Here is a 16,372-nt window from a genome sequence, read left to right on the forward strand (position 1 = left end):
CAGCAAATGTCCCCTGTGTTTAAGAAATAAAGCGTATTCAAATAGGAAGAGAGGAAGTCAAACTATCTCTGTTTGTGGATTACATGATCCTATATTTAGAAAACCCCATCATCTCAGGCCAAAAATTTCTTAGGCTGATAAGCAACTCTCTTTCCATTTTTCTATAGTCAGTTCCCTTGGGCCATCATTAGCAAATGTACCCTGTGTTTAAGAACTCATGTGATTATGTTCCTGGGGATAATCTCCTCATCTCAAGGTCCTTATGTTAGTCACCGCTGCAAAGTCCCTTTCGCCATGTAAAATAACATAATCACAAATTCTGGGATCAAGGTACAGATATCTTTGGAGGCATTATTCTGCCTTTTGCAGAGAGTAAAAGACAACATAGTGTACCACATTAGGTTTCTTATAGTGCTTCTTCCTGGAATGACAAACATCATTTCCATTTATGTTTTATTGGCCAAAGCAAGTCATATAGGCATGTCTGATTCCACAGTGCAGGGGTATATAATCAACATGCAAGAAAGAATGTGGAATATGACAATGAACATACATTCTATCCGAGAGAGGCCAACTGCTTTAATGTGACACAAGGACACATGGAACTACTCAGGATGTACCATGAAAAAGACTTCAGGATGCAGAAAATATTAAGATGGACATCTGTTTGGAAGGCAAATTTTTATACACTGTAGTAATATAAATAAACTACAAGTGCCACAAAAAAGGGTCAGACAAGTATCATAAAGGAATCTCATTGTCAATCATCTGAAAAGATTCATTCATTAATTTGAGGAAAGCCGCAGAAGGTGTTTCTGAGAGGTGGCCACAGAAGATGGAGATTTATAGCCAGATATTTTTCTCTTCATCTTTTAAAATCAGGCCTGTGTATCGGTCCCATGTGGAGGAAGTCCTGACCTCTCAGTCATACCAGGGTAGGTTCAATACCTCTCCTCAGTTTCCATAATAATGTGATCCACATTTTTAAAAACCCTGAAACCTTGTTATGCCATTGTGTACTTTTAGGCAGAAAACCGTCTTCTTTATGCAGGTATCATATTGTAACATAGTTCATTGAAGTTGCTCAATACACTTTGAATCAATAAAAGGATTTAAAGTCAGTGAAGAGATGATGAATGGAAGCGTTCTAAAAATATGTGAGACAATAAGTATGTTCGCTAAAATATTGAGAAGTTAAAAGAAATTAGACCTGAAAAACATGTAATGAAGTTGAATTAATCCATTTCCTCAGCTGAACATATACCTATCATCTACTAAGCTCAGGCATGAGGGATGACATGAGAAAGGGTCTGTCCCATTAAGTAACAATGTAGTAATGTTAAGGGTGTCCAGGTTTTTGGCATCTTGAACAAAGAACTGGACAAAACACACAAGCAAAGCAAGGAAGGAATGAAGTAACAAAAGCAGAGATTTACTGAAAAATGAAAGTACACTCTGCAGAGTAGGAGTGGGTCCCAGCAAGGTGGTTAAGAGCCTGGTTACAGAATTTTCTGGGCCTTAAATATCCTCAACACATTCCCCATTGGTTACTTGGTGTACACCCTATGTAAATGAAGTAGTGGCCCATGATCAGTCTGATTGGTTGCAGGAGGGGACCAATCAGAGGCTGAAGTGAAGATACGAATAATTACTTTCAATTTTTCAACTGCAAAGCAGAAAGAAAGGGGAGGGTTGCAAAAAGTCCTTTTGTTACTCAGGAGTGGAAAGTTGGAGTTTTCCTTTTGATTTAGTTCTAGGAAGTCAGCATTAATCTGCCTTAGGTTTCCTTCCTCCAGACCCTATTCTGCCCTCAGTAAGCCATGTCAGGACATCAACCCAATGTACCCTATCCAGGAAAACCATAGATGTCAAATAAATGTAAGACAGATGCAAAAAGATAACATGAACTGTGAAGTTAGTTTAAAGAAGCATGTTGATCCGCTATAATTAGGGTTAATGTACTATTCAACAACTGTCCCTATATATGTTAACCTTTCTCCTCTCTTTGAGTGGAACTCATTTCGTTGACACTAAAATGAGAAAATATCTGCCATTTAAATAAACACTTTGTTTTAAACATGGCTTTTCAAGATCATAAGAAATACACATTAATCTTGTGCAAAAAAAGACATTATCCACCGTTTGAATCTCTGTGCCCATAAGTTTCTAGGTTTAGATTACGTGTTTTTACATTTCACATTAAAAGTGTAACTACTGGCCATTTACTTATTGCTGAGAACTCACAGACACTGATATTTTAAATATTTAAACAAGTAAAAATGCTTATTCAGAAAGAATATTTTTAATTCAAACTAGAAGACCTCACCTTCAAGTAGGTCCTGGCCTCTAACCAGCGGAAATCACACTACCCTTTTAATCACTTCCCTGCTATCCGGGTTGTCTTATTTTTCAACATCTGCCTGTCTTTAATTCTCCTGCCACAACAATTAGGAACATTATGTGTGGTTTAGCAAAAAGCGTAGAAGTGATTTCTTTGCGGCTAGAGAGGCACAGGAGCAGAGCATGCTGGCTCTTCCAGCATAAACGCGTTTCCTTGGTGCTCCTTCCATTCACACATACTTTTAGCTGCCACAGACGGAGTCTAATTCACTGAAGAAATTCACATCATTGTGATTCTCTGAGCTTCCATGAATTAAACTGGCATTTGCTATTATAAACCCCTGTTTTTAGGATTTTATAATAATTTTGCTGAGAAATATAATTTGATACAGAATTATACTGAATGGCAGCTAGAGCAGTACATCTTTTGACTGGATTTAAATTAAAACAGAAATGAAGGCCATTTTAGCAGCTTTAATTTACACAACTGCAAAGATGTAATAAAAAATGTGCTAGACCCTGAGTTTATTCCAAAATGCTGTCTGTTACGCTGCAGCAGTTTGTATACCATCAAAGCTCCAGGGAAGCATTGAGCAGGAGCACTAATATCCTTCCTCAGACCCACGTGATGCCTCTCTCTCCTGTGTTTATGCAAAACAAACATTACCCAACAAAATCTCCTTTGCTACTGCAGTCAGTTAGTACTCCTTCAAATAAAACACCTATTCGGCAAAGCAGGCTAATCCCTATGCCCTGAGCATTCTCTGATACAAATAACTAAGCATGTTTTTTCCGTGAAGTAAGCAGCAGCCTTGGTCTTCCTTTTCAACCCTAGATACTTCCATTTATTTTGGAAGAAAGAAAATTTAGCTTAGGAATCCAGTCATTATTATCACTGCTACGAGCACCATCATTATCATCTCAGGGTATTAAAAATGAAACAAAATACATTAGTAAGGATTCTGCTGCAAATAACCTAGAACATTTGACCTATTTGAAGCTTAAAGGAGTTAAAAAGAGAATAAGGTTGCCCACAACATTTTGGAAGGGCTGAAGAAGTTACTCTATGCTTTACTTCCAGAAATTATACTAGAATGATGCTGCCTGCCAGAGGAGACGTGAAATCTGTGACACTCATGAACAGAGGAACCAGGAATATGCCTCTGGAATGAAGCTCACTGTGAACTGCCAGCCAGGATCAAGACCTGCACCCTGCCTGTGTTGAAATTCCATCGTGAAATGAACAGCACAAGTCTTCTCAACGCTCAAGATAGTTACGACCCAACATTTCCATAGGAAAGTGCAATGCCTGTCCTCTCACACCTACCAGAACAAAAGCATATGATCTCCAACAGCATCAAAGCCTCTACTTCGTTCCTTCATCTGTATCTCACATCAGCATCTGATTCCTTGAATCCAAATCCCATATGGAATCCTAACTACCATGTAGTCTGGTAAATCTTAATGTTTAACTATCCAGTTTCCACAGTAAAGGAAAGCATATTGGAAGACTGTTTTTAAAACATATTTGGTTGTAAAAAAAAAAAAAAAAGAGAGAGAGAGAGAACATACTTTACATGACAATGCAGTACACATAAATCCACATATGCAGACAGACAAAATCCTTTTTGCTGTTGTACTTACCACTCATTCAACTAAAATTGCCCTTTCAACAAAGTAGGCTAATCCCTATGCCCTGAGCGTTCTCTGATGAATTTAAGTGTTTTTTGTCCATGAAATAAGCAGCAGCCTTGGTTTTCCTTTTCAACCCTGGACACCTCCATTTATTTTCAATAAAAGAAAGTGTAGCTTGGAAACCTAGTCATTGTTATCACCATACAAGTATATTTACATAAACGTGCTCTAAAATAACACTAACTCTCCCTAGGTGTGAGGCACCCAGATGTTTTCTATTCTATCTACTATTCTGTTCGATTCTAATTTATATTTTCACATTTGTTACAGGCATTTTATTTGAAGGAGTGCTAACTGAGTGTAGTAGCAAAGGGGATTTTATTGGGCAACATTTGTTCTGCTCTGGAGAGAGATAAGCCTGTATTATAAGGATGGTGAAATAAATATTAACTATCAACCTACCATATCTACCACAGAATGTTAGGGATAATTTAGTTTATTTTTTTCTTTTTTTTTTCCTTTCCTCCTTTTTTTTTAAAATTTTCACCAATCAGACAGACAATAACAGATGTTACCAGGGATGCACAGAAAAGGGAATGTAATGTACTATTGGTGGGACTGTAATGTACTATTGGTGGGACTGTAATGTACTATTGGTGGGACTGTAAATTAGTACAATCTCTATGGAAAACAGTGTAGACATTTCTCAAAGAACGAAAAATAGAACTCCCTTTTGATCTGCCAATCTCACTACTGTGCATCTACCCAAAGGAAAATAAATCATTATATCAAAAAGACTTGTATTCTTATTGCAGCAGTATTCGTAATCACAAAGTTATGGAATCAACCTAAGTGTGCCTCAATGGATGACTGGACTTTCTAAAAAGTATGTAATGGAATACTACTCAGTCATAAAAAAAATGAAATCACGTCTTGTCCAGCAAAATGGATTGAACTAGAGGCCATTATCTTAAGTGAAACAACTCAGACACAGAAAGACAAACATCACACGTTCTCACTTATAAGTGCAGTCTAAATAACATGTGCACGTGGACATCAAGTGTGGAGTGATAGACATGGAAGACGTGGAAAATGAGGAGGTTGGAGTTGAGTGGATGGTGAGAAATTACCTAATGGGTACAATGTACCTTACTCTATGATGGTTACCTAGACAGCCTAGGCTTCACCACGATGCAATATATTCATGCAACAAAATGACACTTGTACCACATACATTTATAAAAACAAAAAAAACTTAAAAATATTAAAAAAAGATAATTTAGTTGAATTCACTCATATTTTAGACAAGGAAATGAAATAACGTTTCTAAAATCACACAATCACTTTAATAGTAGCAAATTTGAAAACAGAAATTAGATCATTTGGCATTTCATTCTAGAGACCTGACATTCATTCTACAGAAGCTTATTAAGTTCCTATCACACACTGACAGATTTACAAACACTATCCTGTTTCACCCTCAGAAAACTCTGAGACATAAGTATTATTATCTACCTGTCAAAGAAGAGAAAATTGATACTCAGATTAAGAAAAAAATCTCCCCAAAGCTTAACAGTTAAGCCTGGGGTTCAAACCCTAAATTGTGAGGGTGGGGGTGTCTGTCTTATAATCCCTCCCAGACATTATCATTTAAAGTGTGTGCTATTCAACAGCAATGATTACTACCAATACTAGTAATACAACTAAAACAAAAGGGAACTGATAATGATAAGGTTATTTATTATGCATCCGTTGTTTATGAGTCATAATGTTACACGTACTATAAAATTAACTTAATTTCCTGAAAGGAAAGTTGTATTGCTCCTATTTTATAGGTAAGGATACTGTGAATCAGTAAGGTTTACTGCAACTCTCAAGGTCACACAACCAGCTATTAGCAGAGCTTGGATATAAACCTGGATTTACTTGACTCCATGCACAAACCAGGCTTCCTAAATCAGCTAGCCTGACTCAGTACACACAAACTCTCAAACCTTAATTTCTCATTTCATGGAAGTCACTATCTAAGGACTATAAGAAAAAACAAAACAGAACAAAAATACTGTGACAGCAAAAATTCATAGTACTTCCTGAGTACTTCACATACTTCTTAGGTATTTGCCCATTATCTGTTAGCATATCCAATTTTCAAAATAAAAGAAATAACATGTACCACAAAAACTTCATTGATACAGAGACTTTTATTAACTCTGTTACATATCTTGCTTATCTGAGGCCAGTGAAGTTATCTAGCCAAGGTTGCATAGCCAGGAAATGGTAGAGGTGGATATTGAGACAGGGAGTCCAGCCAGAGGCCAAAGTTTATAGAAACACAAATAACAGTGAATGTGAACAGTCAAGATAGGAAGGTCATAGCTGTTTGGGGTGCACAATAGTTTATGGAGTTGAACGCATTGGATATGTTAGGTTAAGGATTAGTAGAAATGAGCTGTGTTATAAAGAAGACAGAACAATTGTTCCTCATTCACTTATTAGTAAAAAATAAATAAATAAATAATTCTAAAAACACTCACAAAGGCCAGAAAAAACAAGGCTTTTACATGGAAGTCATCTTAGTTATACATACCATGTATTTCTGGAGAATAGTGAGATAAAATTAGAAAACTGAGCTGTAGCCCAAAGCTGGAAGGCTTCAGACACCAAGCTAAGGAATCAGACTTAACTTCATTATGTCAAAGGTGAGCCCTTTAAAGAATCAATCAAGAAATATTGATTAATAATCAAAGCTGAGTCAGGACTCCATGCTTTTTTCATGCTGTGACTCCAACTGGAATCCCTTTCTCTCTCCCTTCTTTTATGCCTGTCAATGTCCTGAATGAGGATAAAGCTTATTCATCTTTAAGGATCTGGTATGAACTTCACATCCTCCTGAATATCTTTTTAGAACTCAGAAGTTCAGATTAAATGTAGCACTTCCCATTTATTTAATACTCATGTTAGTAATCTATGTTAAAATATTTAGTTTACGTATCTTTCTGTCAATCTAGACTGTGAGGTCTTTGAATACAATTGTGAATGTACAGTGCCTGGCATGTAATCACTTATTAATTGATGGGTGAATAAATTTCTGAATTTGAATGAATTATATCAACAACTAATTTAACACATCCTCTACTTTAAGAATTAGTGTTCATATGAGTACTTTTATTTTTTCCATTACATTGTTTCTCAATGTCCAGATGCAAGCAATGAACCTGTAAACAAAATATCTACATGCTCACAGTTCATATATTTATATATAGATGCAAAATATATACAATCACATAATAAATGAATAACATTGAATTATGCACTTTCAATCATGTTATGAATAATTCAATGAATAATATTTACTAAGCAATTATATATACATTGCATCTATATATAAACATGAATCAATTGTGGCCCCCCAAATTTAAATGTTGAAGCGTTAACTCCCCAGCACCTCAGAATCTGATTGCATATTTGGAGATAGGGTCTTCAAAAAGATAATTAAGTTAAAATGATGTCCTTAGAACAGGCCCTAATCCAATATGACTGGTGCCTTACAAGAGGAGGAGATGAGAAGACATACAAAGAGAAGGCCATGAAGACACAGGGAACAGAAAACCACCATCTGCTAGCCAAGGAGAGCAGTCTGGGAGAAGCCAACCCAGGCAACTCCTCCATTTCAGACTTTCAGCCCCCAAAACTGAGTGAAAACAAATTTGCGTTCTCTAAATCACCCAGTCGGTAGTTCTTTGCTATGACAGCTGTAGCGAACTTGTACCATAAGCATTAGAAGGCAAAGAAATGAGCTTTCTAAGTCAGTAGCCATTAATTCTGACACTGAATTATGTGTAGGTACATGGCTTCCCATTACTGAGGTGCTATCCTTGGGGGAACATGCTTTTGCTGCTCCTTACTGTTGGAGCTAAGTGGGCTGGCTCTTGTGTCCACACAGCATACAGCACCTCAGTACTGAATGTGTAAATATAATGCAATGATCCAGTTCCAATAGTAAGAAGATAAACATGAAGAAGTGGGTACATGGATGTGAGTGTGGGGGATAGAGGAGAAAAAATCAGCAAAGGCAGTTTCCTCACTAAAGAGTTATCCACAGGCCATGAATGAGTTGAATAGCTCTACTTACTTCATCCATATGAAGGCATTTCTAGTGTCTTCCATATCTCTACCTCCTCTGAGGCAATTTATCCACTCTATCACATAAGAATTTCACTTCTACACAGATTTTTAGTGCTGGAGTGTGGTGCAGATGAGAGAAATAACCATTTCCTCCTCTCATATTCACTTAAAGCACCATTTTGTTCTAAATTATTTCAAGCAACTCACTTGAAATATGTGTTGCCCACTATAACTATAATAACCACTGATACACTGGCAAAATCACACTTCTAGGACACATGGCTTTGAATGGTATACTTCAGGAGTTTGAGACTTGCATTCGGGATATAAGCTTTGAAAAACAGGTTATTTAAGGCTTACAGTAGCTGAATCTCAGATCCCACTAGTATTTAAACTGGAGAGAGTTGGTCCATGCATCAACCTCAGACTCACCTTTGATTCAGTTACAGCAGGGCCCTTTATGCACAAACTTACATGAATTATTTATTCAAGTTTTATCATGCTTGTACTGACAGCCTCTCAGCAAAATTAGAGGAAGAGTGTTGAATTGACGAATTAATTGAACTATTAATGCTTTGTATCTTTTCCAGACACCAACCTGCCCTGCTAAATCCTCCCAGTGCCACTAGATTGGCTGGCCTCCCCTCAATCCAGTAAAGTCTCTAATCTTTGCCAACCTTTCTTTTTAATTTGTAACACTGAACGCAGAGCCTGAGTTTGCCCCCAGGTAGTTTGTGCTGTTTTCTGCTCCCCTATGAAGAGATTCATTTCCTGAAATTAATTTCAACCATGATTCACTGTGTCACTCATAGACATTTGATCTAGATTTTTCTTACTTTTATGAAAAGTTAGGATGTCTTCTCTGTCTTTTTATATCCTAACTGCTGCATTAAAGCCCATTATTTCTTGAACTCATTTCAATCAGGCTACTGTCACCTTTTCTCCATTGAAAGGGGTCATGTCCAAGTTAAGAATGACCGCACAATGTCAAAATCAATGGCCAATTATCGGGCGTAATTCACCCCCAATAATTTCATGTAGGTTCTTTTCTATTTTCGCTAAGTATCGGCTGGTCTGTGAAATAAAGGGACAGAGTACAAAAGAGAGAAATTTTAAAGCTGGGTGTCCAGGGAAGACATCACATGTTGGCAGGTTCTGTGATGCCCCCTAATCTGTAAAACCAGCAAGTTTTTATTAGTGATTTTCAAAAGGGGAGGGAGTGTACAAATAGGGTTTGGGTCACAGAGATCACATGCTCACAAGGTAATAGAATATCACAAGACAAATGGAGGCCTTGTGATATTTTAGTTGAATTCACTCGCTCCTGCGAGATCACAGGACCACAGGACCAGGGTGAAATTAAAATTGCGAATGATATTTCAGGCACACATTGTCATTGATAACATCTTATCAGGAGACAGGGTTTGAGAGCAGACAACCAGTCTGACCAAAATTTATTAGGTAGGAATTTCCTCATCCTAATAAGCCTGGGAGTGCTATGGGAGACTGGGGCTTATTTCATCCCTACAGCTTTGACCATAAAAGACAGCCACCCCCTGAAGCAGCCATTTTAGAGGCCTACCCTCAGGGATGCATTCTCTTTCTTAGGGATGTTCCTTGCTGAGAAAAAGAATTCAGCGATATTTCTCCCATTTGCTTTTGAAAGAAGAGAAATATGGCTCTGTTCCACCTGGCTCACCGGCTGTCAGAGTTTAAAGTTCTCTCTCTTGTTCCTTGAACATTGCTGTTATCCTGTTCTTTTTTCAAAGTGCCCAGATTTCATATTGTTCAAACACACATGCTCTACAAACAATTTGTGCAGTTAACACAATCATCACAGGGTCCTGAGGTGACATACATCCTCCTCAGTTTACGAAGATGATGGGATTAAGAGATTAAAGTAAAGACAGGCATAGGAAATCACAAGGGTATTGATTGGGGAAGTGATAAGTGTCCATGAAAGCTTCACAATTTATGTTCAGAGGTTGCAGTAAAGACAGGCGTAAGAAATTATAAAAGTATTAATTTGAGGAACTCACAAATGTCCATGAAATCTTCACAATCCGCATTCTTCTGCCATGGCTTCAGCCTGTCCCTCTGTTCAGGGTCCCTTCTGAGAGGCCTCTCAGAAACAGTGAGCAGTTGACTATCTCCTTGTCTTCATATACATTTTTACTATCCTCATAGACACTGCCTTCTTGATGCTTTCCTTCTTATCTCATTGGCTATTTCTTCTCAGTCTTTGCTGGATGTCCCTTGGTCTGACCTCTAAATGTTGGAATACACAGTGTTTCACAGTTGGATATTCAGAACTCTGTTTCTCAATCTACACTCACTCTTTACAAAGAACTCATTCAGCTCTACAGCTTCAAAGGCCTTCAGTACATCAATATAGGTGTGATGTGAGGCTCCCACTGAGATTCCAGAACAGTGTATCTACTTACTTAGTCACCATCCCCACTCAGAAACCTAATAAATAACCCAAACCTGATGTGATTAAACAAGCACCCTTGCTCTGTCACTCCCTTTTCTTTCTCTTCCCTTACCAAATTACTCTTCTCTTTCTCTTCTTTATCTTGGTAAATGTCATTACTATTTACCAAGTTCCTCAGACAGAAATGTATGAGGTATTTTGATTGTTTTAGTATTTCATTACCAGAAAACTTTACAATCAGTCAATTCTACCTTCAGAATATAGTCCCCCAATTTGGCTATTTTACTACCTCTCTGCCCTCCACCACAGTCCATGCCCTAATTATTTGTGGCTGTTACTAAAACGGCCTCCACCGTGGTCCTCCACCTCCACCGTTGCCTATTCTACATGTTCTACTCCCCACCGTGCAGTGTTTTTTTTTTAATATTTAGAAAAATTTTATTCCTATAAGTAACTGTATTGTCAAAATAATCTTATCAAATAAATTAGGAAATCAATTTTCTTTTTCCAAAATCCTTTAACAGTGTCTCACACATTTAATAAAATGTAAACATCTTGTTTTGGCCAATAGGGACTTACAGGAACCAGCTCTTCCCCTCGTCTCCTTGCCCAGCTTCACTACAGCCATGTGGGTCTCCTTCCTGCACAAATCATCAAACTCATTTCTACCTTAAGTCCTTTGCTTCTATGGTTCCCATGAAATATTTTCCCCCAGATAGCCACATGGGTTGTGCACTCACATATTCATGTCTTTACTGGCCTAATCCCTCTTCACAGAGGCCTTCCCTGACCTTTATTACAATACAGCCACCATCAGCCCCACTGTTGGCAACTTCTTCAAACTTTTATAAAATTCATTATTTTCAGCGACTCTTCTTTACATGAAATTATACTGCATATGATTGTCCTTTTCTGTCTCCTCATCTACCCTCAAAAATACTTTGCTTGTTAATTAGCTACCATGTTTCAGTATTCAAAAGGCAAAGTTTCTACAATTAGTATCTGATTTGCACTGTAAGTGCATGGGGAGGAGCTGGACTAGAAGGTCTTTGATATAAATCTATTTCATATTGCTTCAACATATTTTAAAACCTGCTTCACAGGAAAGCAGTTTTATACCCAAAATTACAGTCTCTGACTAACTACTTTGATAGACTTGCATTGCAGTACCTGAACTGCACCTCCATATTTATATATTGCACAATATTCCCAGAACCCAGCTGGCACTGATAGAGAAAAGATGACAGTCAGTTGTCAAGTGCTCACTTCAGAAAAACATCCTACAACAATTCTACTAATCAGTGTTCTCTCAGTAATGCACTTTCAATCAGCAATGCATTTGCAAAATGTATTTATAATTTCCTAACCCATGGAATAAAGCATAAGTTATTCATGAAAACAATCATTAGAACTTTCAAAACCAGTTTTTAAAAATAGTCTGTAAGTGCATATGCAAGAGCTGCCCTTCCTTGTCAACACCAAGTGGGCAGTCTGGTTGAGGAGATAAAGGAGGATTGGAAACACATTTGCGGCTTCCTTCCAGTATTGTGTGAGAGGGAATTCATCTCCACCTGTCTTTGGGTCGTTAACCATTTAGCCAAAATTAATAAAAGTATAGAATCAGGGATATTTGGAGGAACAATTTCATAGGTCAAATATAAATTTACTAGGAGGCTAAATTATGTCTAACAATTTAGGATTCATAAACATGATTTTAAACTCAGGGAGGTGAGATTTAAATATGACTGTAGCTAAGAAAGCAAAGGCTTACAGAAACCTGTACACAAGCAAGTCAATGTGTGTTTGGCACTGTCTGAAGAAGGTGCGTGACAAGCAGCAGGTGTGTGCAGCAGCAGCAGATGTGTGCAGCCCCAGGGACAATGGACTATGGCTCAGAGACACGTACACATCCTGTGATTCCAGTTATTCTAACACAAAGCCCACCCCATTCTAATTATGATCACATGTGCTTTCCCGTGCAGATTTTCCTACACTGAGAAGAAGCAGTGCTGACCACGAGGATTTTCTGGTTCTCCTATCTTTCCTTTTCAAAATTCAGTCTTTTATGCCTTGAATCATTGACCAAAGTCTGCTCTAATCTATGACTCACCAAAATTTGTTACTGGCTCTGCAGAGTTAAGGAGAAGGCCACAGGTCAGGCTAACATCTTCATATGAATTCCATTTGTTGAATTATTTCCTGTGGGACTAGCTTTTCTTCCAAACCAATATTTCAACCCAAATACCTCTACTTCTAGTGTGGAACTGAGTTATAACCTAAGAATATGAAGGCATCTGATTAATTTGATTGAATAAATTGAATACCTTTATGATGATGAAGGAAGTGACAGATTTGAGATTGCAGAATGAAATAGAAAATAACTGAAACAAGACAAGAATGTCGTATATATACACACTGTGAAATACCAATCAGCCTTAAGAAAGGGAAAAAGTCTGTCATTTGTGACAACATGGATGAAAGTGGATGACTTTATGTTAAGTGAAATAAGCCAAACACGGAAAAAAATACTGTGTGTTTTCACTTATATGTGGAATCTAAAACCTGGGGAGTGGAAGAAATGAGGAGATGATAATCAAAGGGTACAAAACCTCAGTTAGATAGAAGGAATAAGGTTGATTTTTTTTTTAGATCTACTGCACAATGTGGTGAATATAGCTAACAATTTAGTACTCTACATTGCAATATCACTGAGTAAATCTCAAATAGTCTCATCATGAAAAAATCTAATATTTGAGGTTATAGATAGATCAATTAGCTTGATTTTTCAATTCACATTGTATTCAAAAATAATAACATCACTTTGCACCCCATAAATACATACAACTATAATTTGACAATGAATAATAAAAAACAAATAAATAAATAAAAAGCCTATATTGAGACCACATAAATAGCACTGTAAAACATAAAACAACTCTTCTATAGAAATTTTAAACTAAAAAATTTTATAAAATGACAAAAAGAAACATTTATATATATATTATATGTATCTCATATATATGCAGACACACATATAGTGAAGGATATATGAAATTATATATGTATATTTCATTATCTATATTACAAACAATTAGTCTATAATGTGTATCAGCCCTTTGTAAGTTATGATAAACTTTCAATAGGCATTGATTAAACTGAATTAATTGAACCAAATATTGTAATACTGAGGGTACAAATCACTCAAAGAGGAGGTAGGGAGGAATTTTGAAAGTCCAGATTACGTTAGAGCTGTGCTGAGAAAAGACTCTAACTGATGGATTCTTGATCAATCAGTGCCTTCATATTGAACAAATATGGGATATTGGGGAAAAAGCCACTTCACAATGTTTTTTCAAGATAGTCCTTAGCCCAAAATACCCCAAACCTTGTAGATGTTATACATCATATAACATATAACATATATTACATATATGTGTGTGTGAATGTACATATATGTGTGTACATATGTGTATATACATTTAAATATATATTTATTTGTAAAATATGTATATATAACCATCTTTCTTTGTCACATAAAGAATGCTCAGTTTTAGGTGAAGAAAATGACTCTCTTCAAGTTATACCACATTTGTTCTACTATTTTCTGCTTTTGTGTTCTCTTCTTTCTCCCCACACCCTACCCCGGAACTTGGCACACTGGCACATAGCAGCTCGTTGCCTTTCAGTGCCAGCAAGAAATGCATTGATCAGTGGCATGGTGGATTCAAACCTACACATCCTACCAGTCTCTTTGGGCATGGGGGAGTCCAGGACAGTTAGCAAGCCAGGGACTCCCAGGGAGCCACGTGGTTATATCAGAAAGTACTAGACCAAGACTCAGGAGGTGTGGGCCATGGTCTGGCTCTTTCATATTCAATTGTGTGACATTCTACAAATTGCTTCACTGGTATATACTTTATCATCTTCATTGCTAAAATAGAGATAACAATAAATAACTGATCTATATTACAGAATTTCCGTGAGGATCAAGTGCAGAAAAAAAAGGAAATATAAAAGAATCTATCTCCCAAAATATTATGTGGTTCAAATGCTACTATAAACACACAGTCTCTGTATAGTGGAAATGATCAATGACTCCTAGGATCAAAGTCATTTTTAATTCAACACAGAAAAATTTGGAGAGGACATTGGGGATAGAATGGAACATAACCTGGATTAAATAACAGCAGACAGTAAATTCATAAAACTATAATCAAACATTCAACTTGATTAGGTTACCAGAGTAACACACAACAACTTAAAATACATAATTTCTACACCATGCCCATTGGGCAGAAATCATGGGCTTTGTAATATCAAATTAGGCGAACTGTGTATACTGATAGTAATAACATTAATTAACATTATTGGTCAATGACATTAGAATCCCAGATACTATTCTAAGGATGTAATAGATGAAATTTTCAGAGACATATAGTGCTATGCTTCCTGGAATGGCATAGATAAATTATCAATAAAATGGAATAATTACTCAACATTTAGGGAAGAGCAATATGAGTTCAACTAACTCATTTTTTCTATTCCTATGAAGTTAGCATATATTCTTCTAAAAACAGGTCATGGGATCAATTTTCCTACATACAATGTGCAGTTCTCCTCTCAGTTTCTAATCAAGCCGGGTAAAAAGGGAAATACATGAGCTCAAATCACCATATGGAGACAAAATATCTGGAAGTGGAGCTCAATATTGGTATTTTATCTGATCCACATAAAATTTGATTAATACTTTACTTAGGATGAAGAAGTTTCATTGGACTCCATCACTTCTTCCTCTGTGCTGTTCCTACAGGTTGTAATGCAACCTAATTGTTTCATTTATCACACAAGTGACAATCAGAATCATTGCAGGAAACAGATCCCATGGGAGCATGTTATATGGAGGGTATTGAATCAGAGAGCAAGTGCTTTTTAAGATCTCCAGAAGGACTGAAAGAGGGAACTTTACTCAGGACCTCTTGGGAGACTGTCAGAATCTCAGACAACTGACACTTCTGCAGCCTAGAGTAGGGGTTCTCAAGACCTACACAATGCAAATGCACTGCACAACCTGTGATCCAAGAAGCTGTCATAGCTACCAACACTAACATAGCTGAAGGTGACAGGACCCTGAGACTCCAAATTTGCTACCCAGGAAACGAAATACAACACCACAGGAAAAACACTATGACATAACCTTGTTGATAACCAAAGATGTTAAGAACAGATACAGCACAGGCATTCCTTGAAGATATTGTGGGGTTGGCTTCAGACCACCACAATAAAGTGAATCATTTGAATGTTTTGTTTTCACAGTGCATGTTAAGTTATGCCTGTGCTATACTGTAGTGTATTGTGTGCAATAACATTATTCCTAAAAAGACAATGTATAGACCTTAATTTAAAAAATGCTTTATTGCTAAGAAATGCTAACAAATTGGGCACATGCTGTTGAAAAAATGGTGCTAATAGACATGCATGATACTGAGTTGACATAAACCTTTGATGTGTAAAAAACACAATATCTGTGAATCACAATAAAGTGGAACACAGTAAAACAACATATGCCTGTATAGCACTTGCCTCAATTTCCTCTTCTAAGTCTCAAATGAAATGCAGCTAGTTGGTAGATCCAGAATATGAGCTGCCAAGGAGTTGTAAAAAAATTTAGCTTTCAGATTCTGCAGCAGAGGATGCACTACAAGGAAATAAGTGCCAATCAACCATATTCCCAAGTCCAGTTTGGCGATTTGGCATTCTAATGAATCTTTCTATCTGCACTTAAAACCCAAGTAAGGAGTAATGTCAGGGAAGATGCCAGAGGAGGAGACACTTTGAATC

Source organism: Hylobates moloch, unplaced genomic scaffold, assembly GCF_009828535.3.
Source record: "Hylobates moloch isolate HMO894 unplaced genomic scaffold, HMol_V3 SCAFFOLD_9, whole genome shotgun sequence".
Lineage (NCBI taxonomy): Eukaryota > Metazoa > Chordata > Mammalia > Primates > Hylobatidae > Hylobates > Hylobates moloch.